The sequence below is a fragment of the Leptonychotes weddellii genome, chromosome 4 (genome assembly GCF_054177405.1).
Source record: "Leptonychotes weddellii isolate Sample4059 chromosome 4, ASM5417740v2, whole genome shotgun sequence".
Taxonomy (NCBI): Eukaryota; Metazoa; Chordata; class Mammalia; order Carnivora; family Phocidae; genus Leptonychotes; species Leptonychotes weddellii.
In genome coordinates, this window is record NC_138372.1 from 100589029 (window position 1) to 100596900 (window position 7872).

General features: G+C 35.7%; 1 long non-coding RNA gene across 1 annotated transcript; it reads left to right on the forward strand.

Annotated features, from left to right (window-relative positions):
• The first annotated feature begins 136 nt into the window (after nucleotides 1-136).
• Nucleotides 137-3701, forward strand: LOC145720899 (uncharacterized). The gene is made up of 2 exons (XR_014144170.1): nucleotides 137-320; nucleotides 3611-3701. It is a non-coding gene; the product is annotated as an uncharacterized LOC145720899 (long non-coding RNA).
• Nucleotides 3702-7872: the final 4171 nt, after the last annotated feature.

Genomic DNA, 7872 nt, shown 5'->3' on the forward strand with positions numbered 1-7872 from the left:
CAAGACTTGGGGGACGCCCCCATCCGGCTCCGCCCCACACAGGGATCGCTCCGCCCCCACACCCAAACAACGCGAGGTCTTGAGGATACCTGGGGACGGACCCTGTTGGGAGAGATCCCGCGAGAACAGGGCCTCAACCTCCCCGCCCCCTTCCCCGCTTTAGGACGCTGAGGGACAGAATAGCTGCTGAGAGGCGGTCACCGGTGGCGGAGCTGGATTTGAGGGTGGAGGTCTTACCCCGAGGAGGCCGTTCTGTTCCGCGGTGATTTGGAACAGGCCGTCTAGGTGTCGGAGCATCTTCGAGGGTGCTTCCCCGCGGGGTAACTATACAGAGACTTTTGTGGAAAGTGCTCACCAATTTATCTGAAGAGCCAACAACCGTTTTTCACAAGATTGTGCCACTGTAAAGTGTCCGCTTAGCATCTAAAAGTTTCCCCATCTCCCGGTGTTAACGCTTCCGCCGTCTGGGCCCTCGCATTTCCCTGCGTTCTCGCCCTGGCTCGGGAGTTGATCCTGTTACAGTAACTAACATGCGTTCAATACTCAACAAATTGAGTACCTAGAACCGGTGAAGATGTGTGCCAAGCAAGTTTCTCGTGGCTTGCCTAAACATCCCATAGCCCATTACCAGAGAGAAAGGGTTTTGAGAGGGGGATTAGCAAATTGGGAAAGGGAAAGGAGACCAGGGTCTGAAGAGCTAAGAAAATGTTGCCCCACGAACCTAGGCAGTAAACAAGATAGTCACACTTTTCAGTGGGGTTTTAGCATGCCTAAAATGCAGTATGTCTTCTCGTAAGTACGATAATTTTTGTGCCAGTGTTCTACTTTCATACTCAAATCTTTCAGTGTGTGTGCCACTCCAGCCCACTAGTAGGTTTGCATTGTTTGAATTCTATTCGGTTTTGATTTTCAGACGTGTTAGTGGTTGTAGGCTACCTACCTTTAAAGGTAACCTATGGTAAATTAGAATTAAAACATCTTTGATGCCCAGGTTACTATTTCCCACCGTAGCTGATTGTGTGCAAAAGTGGTTAGATAATATATTCATAAAAGAAGAACATGCAGTCAAGGTCAAAGCTGAAATCGCGAAGTAGGAATTTTGCAAACAAGAGGAAAGTTGCTGCTAAGGTGGTCTGCCAGCAATCCAACAACTTTGTGATTTTAATGAACTTTTTTTTATTTAATAAGAATGCAAATACAGTGTACATTTTGCTCCTAACTGCAAAATCTCTATTCACTTGCCTTCTGGATTAGAGCCCTTGGTCACAGATTTTTTGGCCCTTGGCCTGGTTCCAGGGCACTTCTCTAACTGCGGTGGGATCATATAACGGTTTTACAGGATTAGCTTTCTGCTATTCCAAGCAGAAATTTTAGCACATGAAAATATCTTACCATAAGCAAATTAAGTAGGAATGATTAAGTTAGGAAAATAGTTAAAATCTTTAAACAACTGCTACTGCCTTTCCCCTGTTTTTTCTCCACATAGGTATTTGTTTTCTCCATTCTGCTGTAGGAATTTTTCGGGAGTTGTAGACCTTTTTTCTCTAACTCACTCTATTAAAGTTGACCACAGGTTATTTTTAATAAGACTACTAGTAAGTACTTTGTTAATAAACAGGACTAAGTGCTATTCTTGTGGGTGAGTAGTTGAACAGCAAATAAGCCATCAATACATCTTTTTGTGGTGCACACGTCTCATGGTGCCCCCCCCATCTCCACCATTCAGATCATTTCTGATTATGCCTCTGCTTAGCACGTTTTATATATAATTTACTTCTGGTGAATGTGTGTCTTCCTACTAATTTATAATCCACAAAGTCTGGGCATATGCCCACTGTGTTCACTATTGCTTTCCAGTGACTAGTACAAAATCTGCTTCAATGTTGGTACTCTGCATTTGTTAAATGGGTAATTTAAATTTTAAATTATTCCATCATGTAGAATTATTTAGAGATTTATTTAGCCTGGGATTAATTTAGATAACCCAAAGACAATTTATTCTGGAGGTCTTGGTCTACTGTTGCAGCAAGTCTGGTCTTGCAACAGAAAAGTAACACTTGCTATAACTTAATTCTCCAAACCAGGTTGTTTCAATTTTAACTTGAAGCAGAAAATACCCAAAGTGAATACTTGTGAATACAGAGTACTGGGTAGGCAGGAACCTTATATTGTCAGAAATGTTGTTACTTGAATGCATAAGACATTCAACAAATGTTTATTAAATTAAATCTAACTCCGCATACAAACTACTGTCACCATCCTAGGAGTTCACATTTCCCACAGGCATGGCAGAGTTTCAGAATTTGAGGTCTCCCTTGTTGCCCAGATTAATAAATCATCTAGTTATTTGCAAATACCTGTGTTGCATAATAGGCCTTGGTTTTGGTTTATAGTGCCAAGTCTGTCCTGTGAGGCCTGAAAAAATTTGCTTATATCTTTCATTTGACCTGCAGTGTCTGGGGAAAACCCAGAACTAAATCCTACTAAATATGGAACTGTTTTGTTCTACAATTTTATTTCCTTGTACTATTTTCAGTATAGTTACAAATGCATCACCTCCTGCCCCCCCCTCAAAAAAAACAATAAAAACAAATATTTGCTCTCTAAAGAGGTTTAGTTTCATGGTGCTTCTTTTTCTCTGTTTGAAAAACAAAACATATTAACACTTCCTTACTGATTTTAAGAAACATAAATGTAGTTTGTTGGGAAGAGGATAATGTTTTCTAAAGTAGAACTGGAATTTGAAAATGAAGGAGGAAGCTTAAGACCCTACATTCCAGAGAAGTAATATCTATGTAGTTTACAAACTGAGGAAATACAAAGCAGTCTTTGAGCTGACAGATGGAATCTCCTAATGTCCAACCTTTGTCTATAGCCATTAGCACTTTTTTTTAATTACAAGATCTCTCCCTGGAATTGTATTCCACTTTTATGGAATTCCACTTATGATTACTTCACATATTAAGCAACATTATAGTCAAAATTGAGGATCAAGAGCTCTATGACAGCATTAAAGTAGCTATTCTCTAGAGAAAAATGAAAAAGACTTTGTTTAAACCAGTGGCTCTCAAAATGTGGTCCGTGATCAGAGGCATAAAATCATAAGGGAACTTACTAGAGGTGCAAATTCATGGTGTCCTACCCCAATTTAACAAATCCTCCAGGCGATTTTGATAAATGCTAAAATTTGAGAACCATTGGTTCTAACCGCAAAATGTACATTCTCAGTACATTATTTTTTTCTAAAATACGTATAGTTCTTAGATACGAAATTGGGTAAAAAATAGGCTGCTTTTGGTGAAAATACTCCATTCCTGGTATTCCCAATGTCTGTATTATCCCCTTCTAAGGCAATTTAACTCATTGCTCATGGACCCACCCCCAAATTTTTTTCCTTTATGAGGCTTTCTCAATCCTTCAAGCCACAATAGAATGTTTTGTTGCTGTCATTGTTCACATGTAAAGATGGTATTTGTGATTCTGAATGTGACTGAAAAGACAACCCAGGCAATCCTTTCTATACTGGAAAGTTGCCCAGAATTGTGCACCCCTGCTGCTTTAGTGGGCCTTAATGTTTGGTAACTGTTTATTTTCTTTTCTTTCCCCTCAGGAACTACCTAGCCAGAATGCCAAGTGGATCAGTAGACTCCAATATTTTCCCAGCCTTTCCAAGCTATTCTGTATTTTCTGAAATTTCCAAATGTGTTTTAAAAAGCTGTGATAAAGCTTATATAAAGTTATAATGAGAATCTTTAAAAAAAAAAAAACTGGAACATTAAAGAATATAACTCTTATGAGACCAAACAAAAAATGTAAATATACATGCCTTGTCATGTCCAACCACCTCCCTCCACCAAAAGTATTCAAAGCAAAATACTGAAAAGCAGAAAAGTTGCTCAAATTCACTAAATTCACTAAACATTAAAATACTAAAAATAAAACTGTACTTTCCCAAAGTCATTTGATCCTGTTCTTCAAGTGGATACTTGAGGAATTCCTGCCCTATTTAATATCAAAAATGAAACCTCATGGGCGCCTGGGTGGCTTAGTCGTTAAGCATCTGCCTCTGGCTCAGGTCATGATCCCAGGGTCCTGGGATCAAGCCCCGCATCAGGCTCCCTGCTCCACGGGAAGCCTGTTTCTCCCTCTCCCACACTCCCCCTGCTTGTGTTCCCTCTCTCGCTGTGTGTCTCTCTCTGTCAAATAAATAAATAAAATCTTTAAAAAAAAAAAAAAATGAAACCTCTTTGTTCAGACTATATCCAATAGAAATGAATTTTAATTAGAGAATTACTCTCTAGTACCATAAACCATAATATATGTACATAATGTTACATTAGTTTTATATAGAGATCTTTTATCTAATAATACATAAAAATATCAAAGACACTTAAATAATTGACTGGTTTAGGCCTCATTTCTTTTTTAGGATTTACTAAATTAACTTATAATGGACAATTGATTCCTGCATCAACTCTTTTTTCTGCTGGCTGGGGAAAAGTCATTATACTTAAAGAGCCATACAGATAGTCCTTTTGATCACCTAAGTTGATCATCTAAGTATAAGGTTACTTATATTGCATTTGCCAAGCACTATAATTATATACTAATGTAATATTAAATTGGTCAAATGGTATTTAAAAGTGATATATAATATTCATTCTACTACTAAGTAATTTGATACTCAGTGAAAGAAAGGGCAAGTACCAGTCTTATCAAAGAAAAAATTTCTCATTTATAAAGTGATTTGAGTGACTGAGTTATCTAACATGTTGTATTTATATGTCATAAATTTTGATGTCATAAGACTAAGTTGAATTAGATAATTTATTGCTGTATACATTTAAACATGAAATAACTAAATATATAAAATAACTTTGGAAGTAATAAGTTCCTTTTTTTTTTTCAATTTATTTAAACTAAAAAACAATTCACCCATTTCTCTCACCCTCCACCTGTCACCTCTGGCTATCACCAATATATTCTCTATATTTATGAGCTTGTTTTCTTTTAATTTATTTCTTTTTTTTTAGATTCCACATATAAGAGATCACAGGGTATTTGTCTTTCTCTGTCTTACTTATTTCACCTAGCGTAATACCCATGAGGTCCATCCATGTTGTCACAAATGGCAAGATTTCCTTCTTTTTTATGACTGAATAATATTCCATTGTATACATATACCACTGTTATTTTATTCATTCATCCATCAATGAACACAGGTAGTTTCCATATCTTGGCTATTGCAAGTACTGTTGCAATGAACATGGGGGTGCATATTATCTTTTCAAGTTAGTGTTCTCACTTTCTTTGAATAAATACGCAGAAGTAGAATTGCTGAATCATATGGTACTTCTATTTTTAACTTTTTTTAGGAACCTCCATACTGTTCTCCATAGTGGCTTCATCAGTTACATTCCCATCCACACTGCAGAGTGTTCCCTTTCCCTTTTCTTCACATCCTTGCCAACACTTATTTTTTCTAGTCTTTTTTATAACAGCCATTCTTAACAGGTGTGAGGTGGTACCTCCTTTTGATTTTGATTTGCATTTCCCTGATGATTAGTGATGTAGAGCATCTTTTCATGCATCTTTTGGCTATCTTTATGTCTTTGGAAAAATGTCTATTCAAATCAGTCCATTTTTTAATTGGATTGTTTGGAGCTTTCTCACTATTGAGTTGTATGAATTTTTTAAATATATTTTTGATTAGTACCACCTTATCAGATACATGATTTGCAGATACTATCTTTCATTCAATAAGTTGCCTTTTCATTTTGCTGATGGTTTCTTTTGCTTTGCAGAAGCTTTCTAATATGATATAGTCCCACTAGTTTATTTTTCCTTTTGTTGTTTGTGCTTTTGATCTCAGATTCAAATATCACTGCTAAGACCTCTGTCAAGAAGGTTACCACCTATATTTCTTTCTAGAGGTTTTATGGTTTCATGTCTTATGTTCAAGTCTAATTCATTTGAGTTCATTTTTGTGTATGATGGGAGATAATGGTTCAATTTCATCTAATGTATGTGGCTGCCCATTTTGCCAACACCATTTATTGAAGATATTGTCCTTTCCCCATTGTATATTCTTTCTTTTTTTATCATAAATTAATTGACCATGTATGGGTAAGGTTTTTTCTGGGCTCTCTATTCTGTTCTGTTGATCTATGTATCAGTTGTTATGCTGATACCATACTGTTTTAATTACTATAGCTTTGTAATATAGTTTGAAGTCTGGGAGTGTGAGGCCTCCAGTTTGTTCTTTATCAAATTTGCCTTAGCTATTTGGGATCTTTTATGGTTCTACACAAATTTTAGGATTGTTTGTTCTATTTCTATGAAAAGTGCTATTGGAATTTTGATAGGGATTGCATTGAATTCATATATTGCTTTGGGTAGTACGGGCATTTTAACAATATTCTTTGAATCCATGAGCATGGAATATCTTTCCATTTATTTGTATCTTTTCAATTTATTTCATTAATGTCACATAGTTTTCAATATACAGATCTTTTGCCTCCTTGGTTAAATTTATTCCTAGGTATTTTATTCTTCTTGATGCAATTGTAAATGGATTTTTTCTTAATTTCCCTTTTCAATAGTTCAATATCAGAATAGTTCATTAACAGAATTTGGTGTTTAACACTCTGTATTTTGCAACTTGACTGAATTAATTTATTCTAATTTATTCTAATTTATTCTAATATTTTTTGATGGAGTCCTTAGCATTTTCTGTAAATAATATGTCATTTGCAAATAGTGACAGCATTTCTTCTTCCTTGCCATTTTGAAAGCCTTTTATTTCTTTTTCTTGGCTAATAGCTCTGACTAGGACGTCCAGTACTGTGCTGAATAAAGCAGCAAGAGTAAGCATCCTGTTTTGTTCCTGAACTTAGAGGAAAAGCTCTCAACTTTTCATTATTGAGTATGGTATTACTTGTGGGCTTGTCATAAATGGTGTTTATTATGTTCAGGTACATTCCCTTATACCTGCTTTGTTGAGAGTCTTTATCATAAATGGACATTGAATTTTGTCAAATGCTTTTTCTGCATCTATTCAGATCATATGATTTTTTTTATCCTTCATTTTGTTAATGTGGTATATCACATTGACTGATTTGTGGATGTTTATCCATCCTTGCATCCCTGGAATACATCTACTTGATCATGGTGTATGATTCTTTTAACATATCGTTGGATTCAATTTGCTAATATTTTGTAGAAGATTTTGTATCTGTGTTCATCAAGAATGGTATCCTTGTTTGGTTTTGGTATCAGGGTAATGCTGGCCTTGTAAAATGAGTTTGGAAGAGTTCCCTCCTCAACTATTTTCTGGAAGAGTTTGAGGATTGGTATTCTTTTTTGAAGGTTTGGTAGAATTCACCAATAAAGCTTTTGTTTGTTGGGAGGTTTTTGATTACTGATACAATCTCCTTACTAGTAATTGATCTGTTCAAATTTTCTATTTCATCATGATCAATCTTGCTAGGTATATGTTTCTGGAAATGTATCCATTTCTTCTAGGTTGTTAAGTTTGTGAGCATACATACATTTATTGTAGTCTCTTATGATACTTTGCATAACTGTGCTATCAGTTGTAACATCTTCTCTTTCATTTCTGATTTTATTTTATTTGAGTCCTTTCTCTTTTTTCCTTGGTGAGCTTAGCTAAAGGTTTGTCAATTTTGTTTACCTTTACAAAGAACCAGCTCTTAGTTTCATTGATCTTTTCTATTATTTGTTTAGTCTTTATTCATTTATTTTTTCTCTTTGTTACTTCCTTACTTCTTATTAATTTGGGGCTTCTTTTGTTCTTTTTTGTTGTTGTTGTTCCTTCTGGATAATTAGAGCACTTAGGTTGTTTATTTAAGG